At 30.5% G+C, this 13,848-nt stretch overlaps 1 long non-coding RNA gene across 1 annotated transcript; it reads left to right on the top strand.

The window, feature by feature from the left end:
* Positions 1-501: 501 nt before the first annotated feature.
* Positions 502-6,171, top strand: LOC140445432 (uncharacterized). The gene is made up of 2 exons (XR_011951395.1): positions 502-864; positions 1,248-6,171. It is a non-coding gene; the product is annotated as an uncharacterized lncRNA (long non-coding RNA).
* The last annotated feature ends 7,677 nt before the right edge of the window (positions 6,172-13,848 follow it).

Genomic DNA, 13,848 nt, shown 5'->3' on the forward strand with positions numbered 1-13,848 from the left:
AATATTTACTACATTCAAACCTTTTATGAATAAAACATGCGATATTAAAATTGACGCAAATCACTTGCATTATAACATAATACGTTTATCGTCTTATAATTTATTTTAGAATATTAAGATTGTTTTCTTTATTATGGTAAGAAAAAATACTTTGTACCAATTAAATACCTATTCGACTTTAAACCGTATCATTTTTTGATATCCTTATAATTTTAATGTTATTTTTTAAGCCTATTTTTATATACCTACGTTTTATATAGTTTTATCTTTTCTTGATCTCTGACCAGCGTCAAATCTCTTTAGTGCCAAGCTTCTTTCCTAAATTTGTTCTAAGTGCATAGTACATAAAAAGAAATAGTAGTGCAAGAGAGATAGGGCAGCGGGGAAGTTTGTTTGGACGATTCCAGTCGTACGTAATGGCGGCGGCGCTACAGTCACTCTAGGTGGGGGTATGAGACGCATGTGCCGTGGAAGAATTGAAGTTGAAGAATGAAGGTTGGTGTTGTGTTGGTTTGTTGGTATTGTATTATTTGTATTGTACGCCATTGAAATATTGCAAGTTGAATTTTGTTTTGTTTTGTCTTTGTTGTAATCATCTTATTGATTGTTGATGATTGTTGATCGTTAAAATGGAACAAAATAAAAGAAAAGAAAAAGCCAACCATGTTGTGTTCCTGGTTGTAAGGACCACACAAGCAGTAGATTTCGTTTTCCAAATCCGAAAAATGAAATGGACACGTTGGAATGGTTGAAAGTAATTAAGAGAGGAGTATTAAACAATTACCTCTTACTGTTTACAATAAATTTCGTGTTTGCTCTAGACATTTTACAGACGAAGATAAAGTGGATTTTTACCAGCAATAGGTAAGCACTGTACCTCATAGCAAATGTTTGTTAGCAAACTTAAATTAAATAATATTTTGTATGTTTAAACTGTTATTGTTTAAATTAATGTTAATCCTATCATATGAATCTTACTTATATATTTTAAAATCATCAAAACTTATAAATCTAATTGTACTTAATTGTATTCCGCAAATATGACTTTGATTTTTAATATACCTAAGTATTATGAATATTAATTGTAGTTAATTATTATAAATTTTGATGGGCCTTCTGGGCAACATATTATTTGGGTTCATTTCTGATGATGATAAAGATCAAGATATCTAGTACTTGTTTATTTATTAGTCCAACAGATTTATTTCTTGGTTATGTTCTGTTAAAATATTGTATTTAAATTTCAGGCTCTCAGAATGCAGCAGATATTGAAGAAGAAGAAACTCAAACTATAAGGTTTATTGACGTACATGGTAATATCAAATATTCTATATTCTTTGGTAATATATTATAAAAATATGTCTTTACATTTTTCATTCAGTAAGTGTGCCAGATGCTATAACCACTTTTAAAGCTTTGCTTGTAAATAATTTTATATCTTTTCATTCACCTGAAAGCAATTGTGAAAATGATGTTAGTGAGGGAGCATTAGATGCATTAGGTTTTTTTTAACAGGTGAGGTATTACCAGGTTGTAAACCTTTGGCACCTGAAGTGAATGTTTCACTTCCTCTTTCAGTTACAAATGTTATGAGAACTCAGGTGGGAAGGTGTACTGTAACCTATGTTGCAGGATATGTAGCAAAGAAAGTATTGAAGGTTTCCTGTGAGCAATGTAAATATAATATGTTATTTAGAGTAAAGAAAGAGGATACAGATTTCATTGAAATTGAATTGTTTAAATTTTTCACCATTCAACTGTAAAATCCATTCAAATACAGGTATAAATATATGTAAATTTATTGTTAGACTTTCTCTGTATATGTGGTGTAAAAGTGTAAATGCAATTGTAAATGGCAGAGACCAGAAGTTTATTAACTTACTTAAAAATAAACCAGACTACACTATGATAGATCCTATGAAATTAGTAGCTCACAGAAAATATGAAAGTAGGAGAAAACAATTTTGTAAGTACAGGTCATAAGTGTAATTAAATTATTTCCAGTATAAAACTGTACAATTTGTATGTTCGTATTCATTCTTGTTTACAGTTTCATATTTCCATTTTGTTGTAAACAAATAAAATTGTGTTTTCTATTTACTGGACTCATATGGAATCTTTAAAATTCTTTTTATTGTTTTACATATATCTTCATCATCAAACATTTTCCATCTGCTCCTGAATCTAGGTCTTTCACAATTGCTTTCATCTGTATCTACCTTGTCTTATAGAACAAGGGTGAACAGTTTGGGAGAAATGCTATGTCCTTGTCTCGCTCCCTATTGTAGTACATAGTTACATATTTTACTTTAATTATACATAATCACATATTTTCCTTTTATTATACATAGTTACATATTTTACTTTAATTATACTTAGTTACAAATTCATGAAATTCAAAGAAATTGCATATAATTTGTGAACACTGTGTATTTAAAAATTCTCCTTTGATGTATTATATAGTACATCCACTAATAATTTTCCAACATAAACATGTCTTATTCTGGTATCAAAGAGACCGCCTTTCAAATCAAGGTTGTCAGACATATTTCCTAAAATTCCTAAGGTTATATTTAAAAAATATTCTCTATTCTCTATTCGTTATTATTCAATTGCTAGTCAACGAACGACACTCTTAAAAAATAATATGAACTTATTCTCAAAAAATATATATATAAATTAATTAACTAGGTACTAATATTTACATGGACTCTTCACTAATGAATTAAAGCAACCGTGAACTTTGTATATATTACTTATATTCTAAGTAATTTTCCAATATTGGCAACATTGTAGTCTGGAGAGAATTTGAACGTTCGACGTTGCCCTGTTGGTGAATTTAGCGGTAATACTTTTATAGATATAATGATCGACTTTTAAGAAATCAGACAACTTTTAAGAATCCAAGTTCTCAAAAACGGTTTCAAGAATTGTATTATTTTTTTCCAAATTTCATTGATTTTATACCTTACCTGGAAACATGAAAAATTGCAGATATATTAATAATGGTATTAAGGTTATATTCACTAATTTTAAACTCATGCATTGTGGCAACAGCGCGAAGCGCAAAGCCATAAATTCTAATGAACACCTGTTGTCTGGCTAGGCGACACCCTAAAATATTTCCTATTGCAGAGGCGGAGGCTTATAAGGTATAGGTAATATAAGTTATAAGTAATATTATATTTTTCTAGGATGGCATTTTTTAAGATGCATCAACTTCTGTGTTATCAATAAATAATGACAATTATGTTAATGACAGCTCTGAATTAAAAAATTAAGATTTGCTTGTACAATCCCAAAGAATAGTTTTAAATATGTATGAGTGTTTGAAAAAAGAAAATATTGGGATGGCTGATAATGCAATTGTTTCGAGAATTCATGTATTAAAAAAATCGGGTATAAGACGATATATACAATTATTAAATTAGGCACAGTTACAGATCATTCCTTAAAACGAAAGCGACCAAATAAAAAATTGGGTAGGATTGACACTGCTGCAAAAGACGTTATTCAGCGAACAGTTTACAATTGATAATGCAATTGTTTCGAGAATTCATGTATTAAAAAAATCGGGTATAAGACGATATATACAATTATTAAATTAGGCACAGTTACAGATCATTCCTTAAAACGAAAGCGACCAAATAAAAAATTGGGTAGGATTGACACTGCTGCAAAAGACGTTATTCAGCGAACAGTTTACAATTTTACAGGCACACTGACAATTCTTTTCAGTCCTTCTAATTAATTTCTTTACAGCTATCGCGATGCATCTTGAACACTAGTATTCATTATTATACAGTGTGTCGCATTTAAGATGAAGACAACTCTATATATCAGCTACTAAAATACATACAGATTTGACATTTTGCACAGTCATACATGTTGTTAGTGCACATTTTTTTAAGATAGTCATCTGAAATTTAAATTTTAAACGCGGCTTACTGCGAATCCACAAACAGGATAAATTTTCGATATTATGCTTCGCGTTAGAGAAATCGGAAAAACTTATTTGGAAAAGTTGTTCCACTTATTGTAACCGCACATACCAAATTTCATGACAAAATTCGCAATTTTAGTTTTTCAGTATTATTTGTAATCTCGATCCTAAATCTACAATTGGCTGTCTAAAGATGCATCTCGGGACAGCCAACTGTCCGTTTTAGAATCCTGACTACAATTGAAGAGCTTATTTCCAAAGTGTCTTACATCCATATAATGAAATCCATGAAATTACAGATTTTCATACAAATTTAACATACAAATTATACAATTTTACAATTTTCATATGCACTTTTAAATGGTAAATAAGAAGTTGTTTTGGTACATATAACTTTATTCTAGACTTGAAGAAATCTATAAAGTTTAAAAAAAGAAAATTTAAAAAATCGAAATTTTGGATTTAAGACACTGGAAATAAGCTCTTCAATTAATGAAAAAAGTAAAAGTGCGAATTTTGACATAAAACTTTGTTATGTGGGGTTATAATAATATTTGGAACATCTTTTCCAAATAACTTTTTCAGATATCTCTAACTCAAAGCAAAATATTGAAGATTCACCCTGTTTGTGCATTAACAGTAGGCCGTGTTTAAAAATTAAATTTCAGTTGACTATCTTAATTGCTGGATAGACAATCTTTTAAAATTTTCTGACAGAATGAGCCATTATTTACAGATAATTGTAAAAAAATATTATGGTTTATGTAAAAACTAAATAATAAGTCCAATATTCTTATAAATCACTAAAATTAACAAGCTTTAATTTGAAAGAATTAATTTGTTATTTATTCGGTGTTGTGAGCCCGCTCCCATTTGAAAAAAAAAACTGATTCTGTCCTTTGAAGAGTCCTATTCAAAAATGCCCCGTTTAAACAAATAGAAGGTTGAAGGGTGCCGGACATTTTTGCCGGAAACAATTCAAATTCAAAAGATCACCTTTTTCTGCTACGGAAAATATTGCTCCGATTTCTCACCAAAATCAATGTTGATACTTTAGTTTAGATACTCTTGAATCTCAAAAATACTCATTTACATATTTTTCAAGCCTCGAAAATGCATCTTAGGTATCGCATTTTTCGGATTTTAAATCGCCTATATCTCCAAAACTATTAACTTTTGAGAAAAATGACATAGATCTTATTTAGAGTCACCCAAAAACCTAAAAAATATTTTTTGGAGCACAAAAGGTGATATTTTGAATTTGTTTAAAAAATTGTTTAAACAATTTCTGCCCAAAAATTGAGAAATTTTCCTGAATATAATTATGTAAAAATTAATAAAAATTATATGATTTTTCTTGAAATATGCGTTTGATAACTGATTCCTTTTCTTAATTTCCACGCCAATGGTCGGCATCGACATCAAAGAACCTCAAAAGCCGACGCTTGGCAAATTGGCGATGGAAAAAGTATAAGTTCTGGAAAGAATGTTACTTACTCTTTGTTTACAAAGGTTTTCAAAACATTTTAATTGTAAATGAATGAGATATTTCACTCGCCATTGTAGTACATAGGTACATATTTTACTTTAATTATACATGGGCACATATTTTACTCATAAACATAGTTTATTTTTTATTTATATATGTTTGTGTGTAAAATACATTAGATACATAATAAATCTCTAACATATACACACACACACACACACACACACACACACACACATATATATATATATATATATATATATATATATATATATATATATATACACAAACATACAAATAGCATAGCAAGACTAAAGAGCCTCATGCTGCTCTGCACTATTCAGTAAATATATAGATGAAACTAGCCTCCCATAGCACATCAGCGTGGTATGGGGGGGAGGGTGAGGAAAGCCTGGGGAGCATTGGGGCTCGAAGGAGTGGTCCCTAATTTACTAGGACCAATCTTTCTCACCTCAATGAATTGTATGCCTGAATGTCCATATGGGTATGCAAGTCTCCGCAGGTAGGGCTTACTTATTTCGGTTGCTGCTTGTGTGTAATTCCATATATCATTTTGCAGGTTGCAGTGAATAGATGGTTAAGTTCAGAATGGAGCCTAGTTTTGTGGATACAGGTGAAGACCACCACAATGGCAGTGATGACGATCTTTATAATTTATTATATCTCTGTGATTCCTCAAATTTTATAAATTACAGAAATAAATAAATTTTTAAGAATATCTGTTTTTTATGTTGATGTTTTAATGTAATGGAAAACAGATATAGTCACAAAATAATAAATAAAAACTTTTCCTGTGCCAAAACATATGTCTCTATCTGATATGTTATACATTTATGGTATACAAAATTGCATAAGTGTATACTACATTTTTGGACAGAGAATATATTTTGGCATAGAATAAGTTTTTATTTATTATTTTATGACTATATTTGTTTTCTATATAATATTCGGAACATTTTGAATTTCCCGCCTAAAATTCAGAAATTTATTTTTTGAATTTCCCGCCTAAAATTCAGTATATCTTTTTTGAATTTCCCGCCTTAAATTCAGAACCTACATTTTGAATTTGCCGCTAAATTTTTAGTTCCCGATTCCGAACTTATTTGGCGCTAGAAACTCTCTCCCCACTTTTTCTCCGGCACTTACCTTACTAGGGGGGGTATATACTATGTTCTAAGTGTTTCAGTTGCAGTATCTATATAAAGGTGCCAGCACATTTATTAGCCACCCTAATTTGAGACATATTTTTATAAAACAAACTTATATATTACTACTAACCTTTTAATTATATCATATTAGTGTGTAATATTTAGTAATTTTTATTAGAACATTGGATTATAATGAAATATTTGTTGATATCAACAAAATAATAAATTTTGCTCATATAACCTGTTTGATTTATTATGGCTTTTTGCATTGAAGTTTGACAGCGACTGTGCGAGGTTGCCAATTTTTGTGATAGGTTTGTTTCAGTTTTTAAATATTTTAAATGATATTTGAGGAGCAGACTTTCTATATGCATTTTGTCCATTTTTTCAAATTTTTAACCAAAGATGGCATCGCAAAATATATGTATAGAGTCCCCATTTTGTGTCACGAAAGACGTTCTAAACGCATTCTGTTGTCTGCAAATTAAATGAAAAAAATACCTTGGACTTTCTATGTGCTGTATGTCCACTGACGGTAGACGAACTAAACGAAGTTTATCCGTGCGCTATGGACTAATTGCGATTTGTTTGTCGTTGGCGGTCGTTGTCGTTGTATAGTTTGGGTGTCTATACTGTTAAGTTTGTTTTATGTGTGTTTGTTTTTCCGATTTTCGACAAAACAATATAAAATAATGGATGTAGTTGTGACAGGAGATCATGTAGTTGGTAATATGGACCGCAGTAGCAGAAAAAGAAAAAGACATCTAACTTCCAAAGAGCGTAAAAGCGATGTTAGGTAAGCTTTAATGACTTATAGGTTACTTTTGTATTTTGGTATTGTTTAAACAATATTATCTTAAGTTCTTATGTTGTTGTTAATATTTTAATATCATTCTCTTTTCAAGGCATTCAAATCATTATCCTAATTTGGAACATTTTGTTGATTTTTCCTGTAATCGAAAAGATTTTTGCTGTAATGAAGTATCCGAAGACGATATTAGGACAATTAGAAGTATGTTTTATGAAACAATAAACAAAAATGTACAGGATAATCATTTAGGGCATTTTATGGATGTTGAAAAACCAGATAGAAGTCGGAACCCAAAAATAGAAAGAAAATCCCACAATCTCTTTATACGATATCATGTAAGTTTTACTTACAATAAAATCTTATTTAGCATTAAAAGGTTTTGTTTAGATATTTTAAAAACACGGTGAAAAACACAATATGAAGGTAATATTCTTTATTTTATGTTTGGAAGAATGGAAAAAAATTTACATTTGCCAGAAATTATTCTTATCCATATTGCAGGAAAATGAAAAATGAAAAATGCAATCTGGCAGGGGTATTGTTGAGAACCGTGGAAGGGACAAACGGTCTTTCAAGAATGTTGAAAAATTTGAAGCTGTTAAAAAATTTATAGCCAGTTTGAAAGGACATGAAAGTCATTACGGGAGTGCTAAATCTCGGCGCATTTATCTATCATCTGAAAATAATATTACTATTTTATGGAATCTGTACAATCAAAGTACTGCTGAAAATTTGAAAGTAAATTATAAGTATTTTATTAGGATCTTTAATAGTCATTTTAATATTGCATTTGGAAGCCCTGCTACTGGTGTATGTGGCTTTTGTGTCAGGACCCAAACTTCTATTAGCCTTTGTAAAGACAAAACTGAAATAGAGAAACTAACTTCTCTACGTGTATATAAAATACGGGTCAAACAATTTTTTAAACTAATGAAGGAAAAACCGGAACACACTGTTTCCTACTGTTTTGACCTTCAGCAGGTTTAAGTCTTACCGAAAGTGCCCATTCAAGATGCATTTTACGTCCAGCAGTTGTCTTTTTATTGTTTTTGTGTAACCGACGTGGATATTAAAAAGCCAGTTTTCTACACCTGGATGGAACATCAAGCAAAAAGGGGATTTGCAGAAACAAGTTCTGCTCTACGTGATTTTCTTAATAAATCTGAATTTGGATCAGGTATAAAACAGTTAAGACTATTCGCAGATGGTTGTGCGGGGCAGAATAAAAATGCACACATGATGCATATGCTCATGCTATAGTTATACAGAGATGCCCCACAAAATATTAAATCTGTGGTACTTATTTATCCGGTACGCGGACATTCATATTTGCCAGCGGAGCGTGTTTTCGGGCAAATAGAAATAGTAACACGATCCTACAGTACAATAAAAACCTCTACACAATATTATGACATTTACTCCAAGAAGGGAGAAGTTAAACAACTTGGTAGAGACTGGACTGTTTATGATATAAAAACTGCGTTAACCTGTTGAAAAAAAATTGAAGGAATCAGTGCAGCCAAACGAATTATTATTAAGAGATCACAAAACAACAACAATATTTTGCTTAAGACTGAACTGTTCTACAGAAATGATGATGCATCCAAACAATTCCAAACATTATTGAAACGTGAAAATGGAAAGAAGCTTTCGTCTTTACACTTACCTGCTGTAGAACTCCAAAACGAAATTAAACCAAAAAAACTCCAGAGCCTCTCGAAACTATTAGTGGAACTGTCAGGAATAAATTTTGTCAACGATTCTGAGCTAATATGGTTACAACCAATTCTTTATGACACTGGTGAGCAAAATGACAACCAAGTTAACCGTGGTGAAACTTAGGATGATGACGTTATCGAAGGAGCTGAGTGCTATGATTGCAATGATGATGACCATGGGGACCTTTATGATATGTAAAATGCCATTATTGTTCCATTCATTTTTTAACATTATTTTGTATTTAAAAATAAAATACTATTTTTATGAAGCTATTTGAGTTTTTTTACATCGTTACTACCAAAAGTCTGTCATACCGCTTGGTGTAGACAATCAAAATGCGTTTTGTCCAAGGATGACAATCTAAATGCAGTTTGTCCAACAGATTTTTCAAGTTTTCTGGGATATTATCAATCCTAGATTTTTAGCATATAAGTATAATATTTGAATGATTTTTCATCCATATTTTAGGTTAATCAGTTTTTCGTTCAATTTCTTGCCAAACGCATAGCAGTTTTTCTCTATTTGCCAAAACTACAAAAAATGGACAAAATGCATATAGAAAGTCTGCTCCTCATTTATTTAAACAAATCAAAATATCTCTGGATGAAATTTATAAATTGTCAAAACAAGTTTAATTTATGTTTTGGTTTTATTCCTGAAAAATGGAAGTGAATTCTATTGTTGACATAAATAATATAACACAAGAAAGCGATACTGAATTAATTCAATATTTACAAAATATTGGATTACTTAAAGAACAATTTAAATGTAAAGTTAGACAATGTCGACGTCCATGTGTAGTGAGACAGAAAAATGGGTATAAATTAAACCATGGTTTTTGGTGCGGCAAATGCAAAAAAATGTATTCCGTATGTACAGGTACATTTTTTGAAGGATTGAGAGTACCAGTCAGGACTCTATTTTATGTAATGTGGCTTTGGGCAAGTCAGACGCCAGTTAAAAGTGCCGCAGAAATAATTAATTTGGAAAAACGATCTGTTATACAGATATATCGGTATTTGAGAGATGTGGTTTCTTGGAAACTTTTACAAGAGGAAGAACCATTTTTATTGGGTAAAATAACAATACAAAATATTAACATTTAGTTACTTTTCACATTCTTATTATTGCAGGTGGAGAAGGACACACAGTTCAAATTGATGAAAGTGTTGTAACAAAACGAAAATATAACCGTGGTAGAATAATTAAAGAACAATGGGTTTTGGGAATGTACGATATAGTTTTAAAAAGGGGGTACATAACATATGTAGAAAGTAGGAAAGGAGAGGTATTGGTGGAGATTATTAAAAAACACGTCCGGGAAGGTAGTGAAATTTGGACAGACCAGTGGAAGGGATATTCCAACTTAAAAAATTTAGGGTATATTCACAAAACTGTGAATCACTCTAAATTTTTAGGGGTCTGTACAAATCAGGTAGAAGGGTATTGGTCTCGTCTTAAACAATACCTAAGACGACTTGGAGTGATGTGGGATGCATTATATGGACGCAATGCTCATGATAGGTTTAAGAACATAGTAAATTGCATTAGACAGAGATATAACTAATTTATATATATATATATATATATATATATATATATATATATATATATATATATATATATATATATATATTAAAGTATAGTATGGTATGTTTTTTTAGATTAGGTTGAATTAGATTAGCTTAGGTTAGATTGATTTAGTTAGTTCTTTAGTTTTGTAAATTTTCCTTCATGAGCCGCTATATATCCTAGTGACTCCCATAGATCCTCGATTAGCCATGCTCCGTAGGAGCAGTATACCCACTAATATATTTTATGTTAATTAGTTTTTTTTGTTTAGGTTGGGTTGGGTTAGTTTAGGTTGATATGAGTTAGGTTAGGTTTAGGTTGCGTTAAGTTAGCTTTGGTTTGGTTCCCTTCCTGGACCATGAGATGACCTATCTACGCCCGTAGGGCGTCGGTTTCTCTTTCTCCGTAGGAGAAAGACACCCACTAATATATTTTCTTTTTAAATAGTATTATTTAGGTTAAGTTAAATGTGGTGTGGTTGGGTTAGGTTAGGATGGGCACAAAAAATTAGATTTCTATCTAAGTAACGGTGGTAGGTTTTAGCCGGAATGCGGTTAATCCGGCACTACACAGACGCCCGTAGGGCGTCTGGGTGTCTTGTTCCGTGGCTGCTCTTCAAGCAACCAGAAAAAGATTTCCCCCATCGTCTGTCAGCTATACGTCCAATACGCATACCTTTTTAGGCTATTACTGGAATTTAGCAATGACAAAAAAAAAAAAAAAAAACTATATATAATTTATATATATATATATATATATATATATATATATATATATATATATATATATATATATATATATATATATATATATATATATATATATAATTTATATATATATATATATATATAATTTATATATATATATAATATATATATATATATATATATATATATATATATATATATATATATATATATATTTATCTTAAATTAGTTTTGGTTTCTATATTTTTATCTCGTATATTTTTATCTTAATAATATACACCGATTAATATATTTTACCCTAATTATTTTTATTTAGGTGAGGATAGGTTGAGTTCCCTTCCTGGGGTGTGAGATGACCTACCGACGTCCGTAGGACGTCGGTAGGTCATCTCACACCCCAGGAAGGGAACTCGTATATTTTTATCTTAATAATAAACACCGATTAATATATTTTATCTTAATTAGTTTCGTTTAGTTTAGGATAGATTGAGTTCCTTTTTGGGGCTATGAGATGACCTACCGACGTTTGTAGATCACCATCGGTCTGCTAAACATAACAAGACGTTCAATATATATTTTTTAACATTTTCCACGATTTTCCATATCGACCTTGCACAGGTAAACTATTAGTCTATTGCATATAGTTCCAATTGTTGTATATTTACCACTGAAGCTAGTATAAAAACGTAAAGTGTTCCTCATTTAAAAATGAATCGTTAATATATTACTTAATTGTTAATTTTTTTATAATAACACCGCACATTTAAGTTCTTTAGTAATGAGAAAAATTACAGGAACTCGGAGATCAAAAGATAAGTGTTGAAATTAAAAGAAAACGTAACGTACAGTGTATAAATAAATGAACACAAAATTGAAAAAAAAACATGGAATAACAACATAAGCAGAATGGAGGAGACCAGTGTCATCAAAATAGCAAGAGATAAGTGGAATGACAGCCTTCCATAGAGGTATTAATCCGCCAATGAACATGCAGAATTGCTTATAAAGAGGAATAAGAAGAATTTCAGTTCTTTAAAATATAAGAAACTAATTTTTTTCTTTAAAAATTTTGTTTAATAATTTTAGTAATTTCTAAAATTTGTTAAATATAATACAGAATTTATTGATCATTTTTATTTTTCATTATTATCTAGTATTTATGTTCAATTGCTGCATTTAGATTATCATTATATTCTAAAATAGTATTTATATAAGTCGATGAGCAGAGTAATAAGTGTTTATGCACGTATATTACGTAAAAAGAAGTATTCCCTTCAAAAAATATATCATAAAATTTAAATTATAGAGAATATTTGTGATACTATACATTTTTATAGATTTGGAAACGTCGCAGTCAACTCTCAATATGGCCGCCCAAAAAGTGTGAAATTTTCAATTTTCAAAGTCATTTTTTATTTAAACAAATGGAAATTCCGCAAATTTTTTTTTTGTAAATAGCTTAAAATAATGTATATTTTCAAGATTTACAAAAATTTTTCACGGAATTGGGTGGCTGATAAATGTGCCGGAACCCTATATAAATTACGACTGCTTATGTACGTAATTAAATTAAATATTTAAATTAGGACTGCCTTTTCTATTCTAGCTCACTTTATCTTGTATTCAACCTGCCAATTCACATTCTTTCTTACATTTTAACACCCACAATTTAATGTTTTGTGGGTTCCTCCTATATTTTGGTTTAATTTCGCATACCTAGTATTTAAATGTACAGTATAAACAACTTATGTGGTTGCATTAAAAATCTAACTAACTGTTAGCTTACAGTCCTTAATTCATGTATTTTTTTCGTGTCATAATTTATTTGAGACTGATTTCGTCCTCTTTTATATGTGATAGGGTGGTTTCCTAAGAAGTGCTATGGGATCAGTCAAATGGAATAAATTAGAAATAAATGAGAGCGAAAAATGCTTGAACATGTCGATTCATATTGTTATTACCTACACATTTTTTTCAATATATTTTTTTTCATATAAAGGAGGGGAGGGTCCTATACCTATTATATTCTGGTTGGGAAATATGCAATACCGAGTTTACAGCTCTCTTAGGTGCTGCTATCGTGTGGAAATAACGTGAATTACCGAATAATACTCACATCTCACATTATTGTTATGCAGTTAGAATTGACCGCTTGTTGTTGTACAACGCGCTACAGAAAAAAGTTTGTTTTGTATGTTTTCAAACATTTTAATCTACTACTACAATTTAATAATACATTTGATTTAAACATTGAGGTTAATCATAATGTAAAGTAAAAGAAGTGTAGTTTTGAATAGCATGGTCGTTTGTTAGCTAATAGCATAAACCTATAATACAAAGAGACTGACTGCTGCCATACATCCGCGTTCCTCCAGTGCGACAAAGAAAAGTTATGCAAAACAGTCCCTGCATGTCTTTATCGACCACGTGGCCTTGTC

Source organism: Diabrotica undecimpunctata, chromosome 7 (assembly GCF_040954645.1).
Source record: "Diabrotica undecimpunctata isolate CICGRU chromosome 7, icDiaUnde3, whole genome shotgun sequence".
In the NCBI taxonomy this organism is placed as follows: Eukaryota; Metazoa; Arthropoda; class Insecta; order Coleoptera; family Chrysomelidae; genus Diabrotica; species Diabrotica undecimpunctata.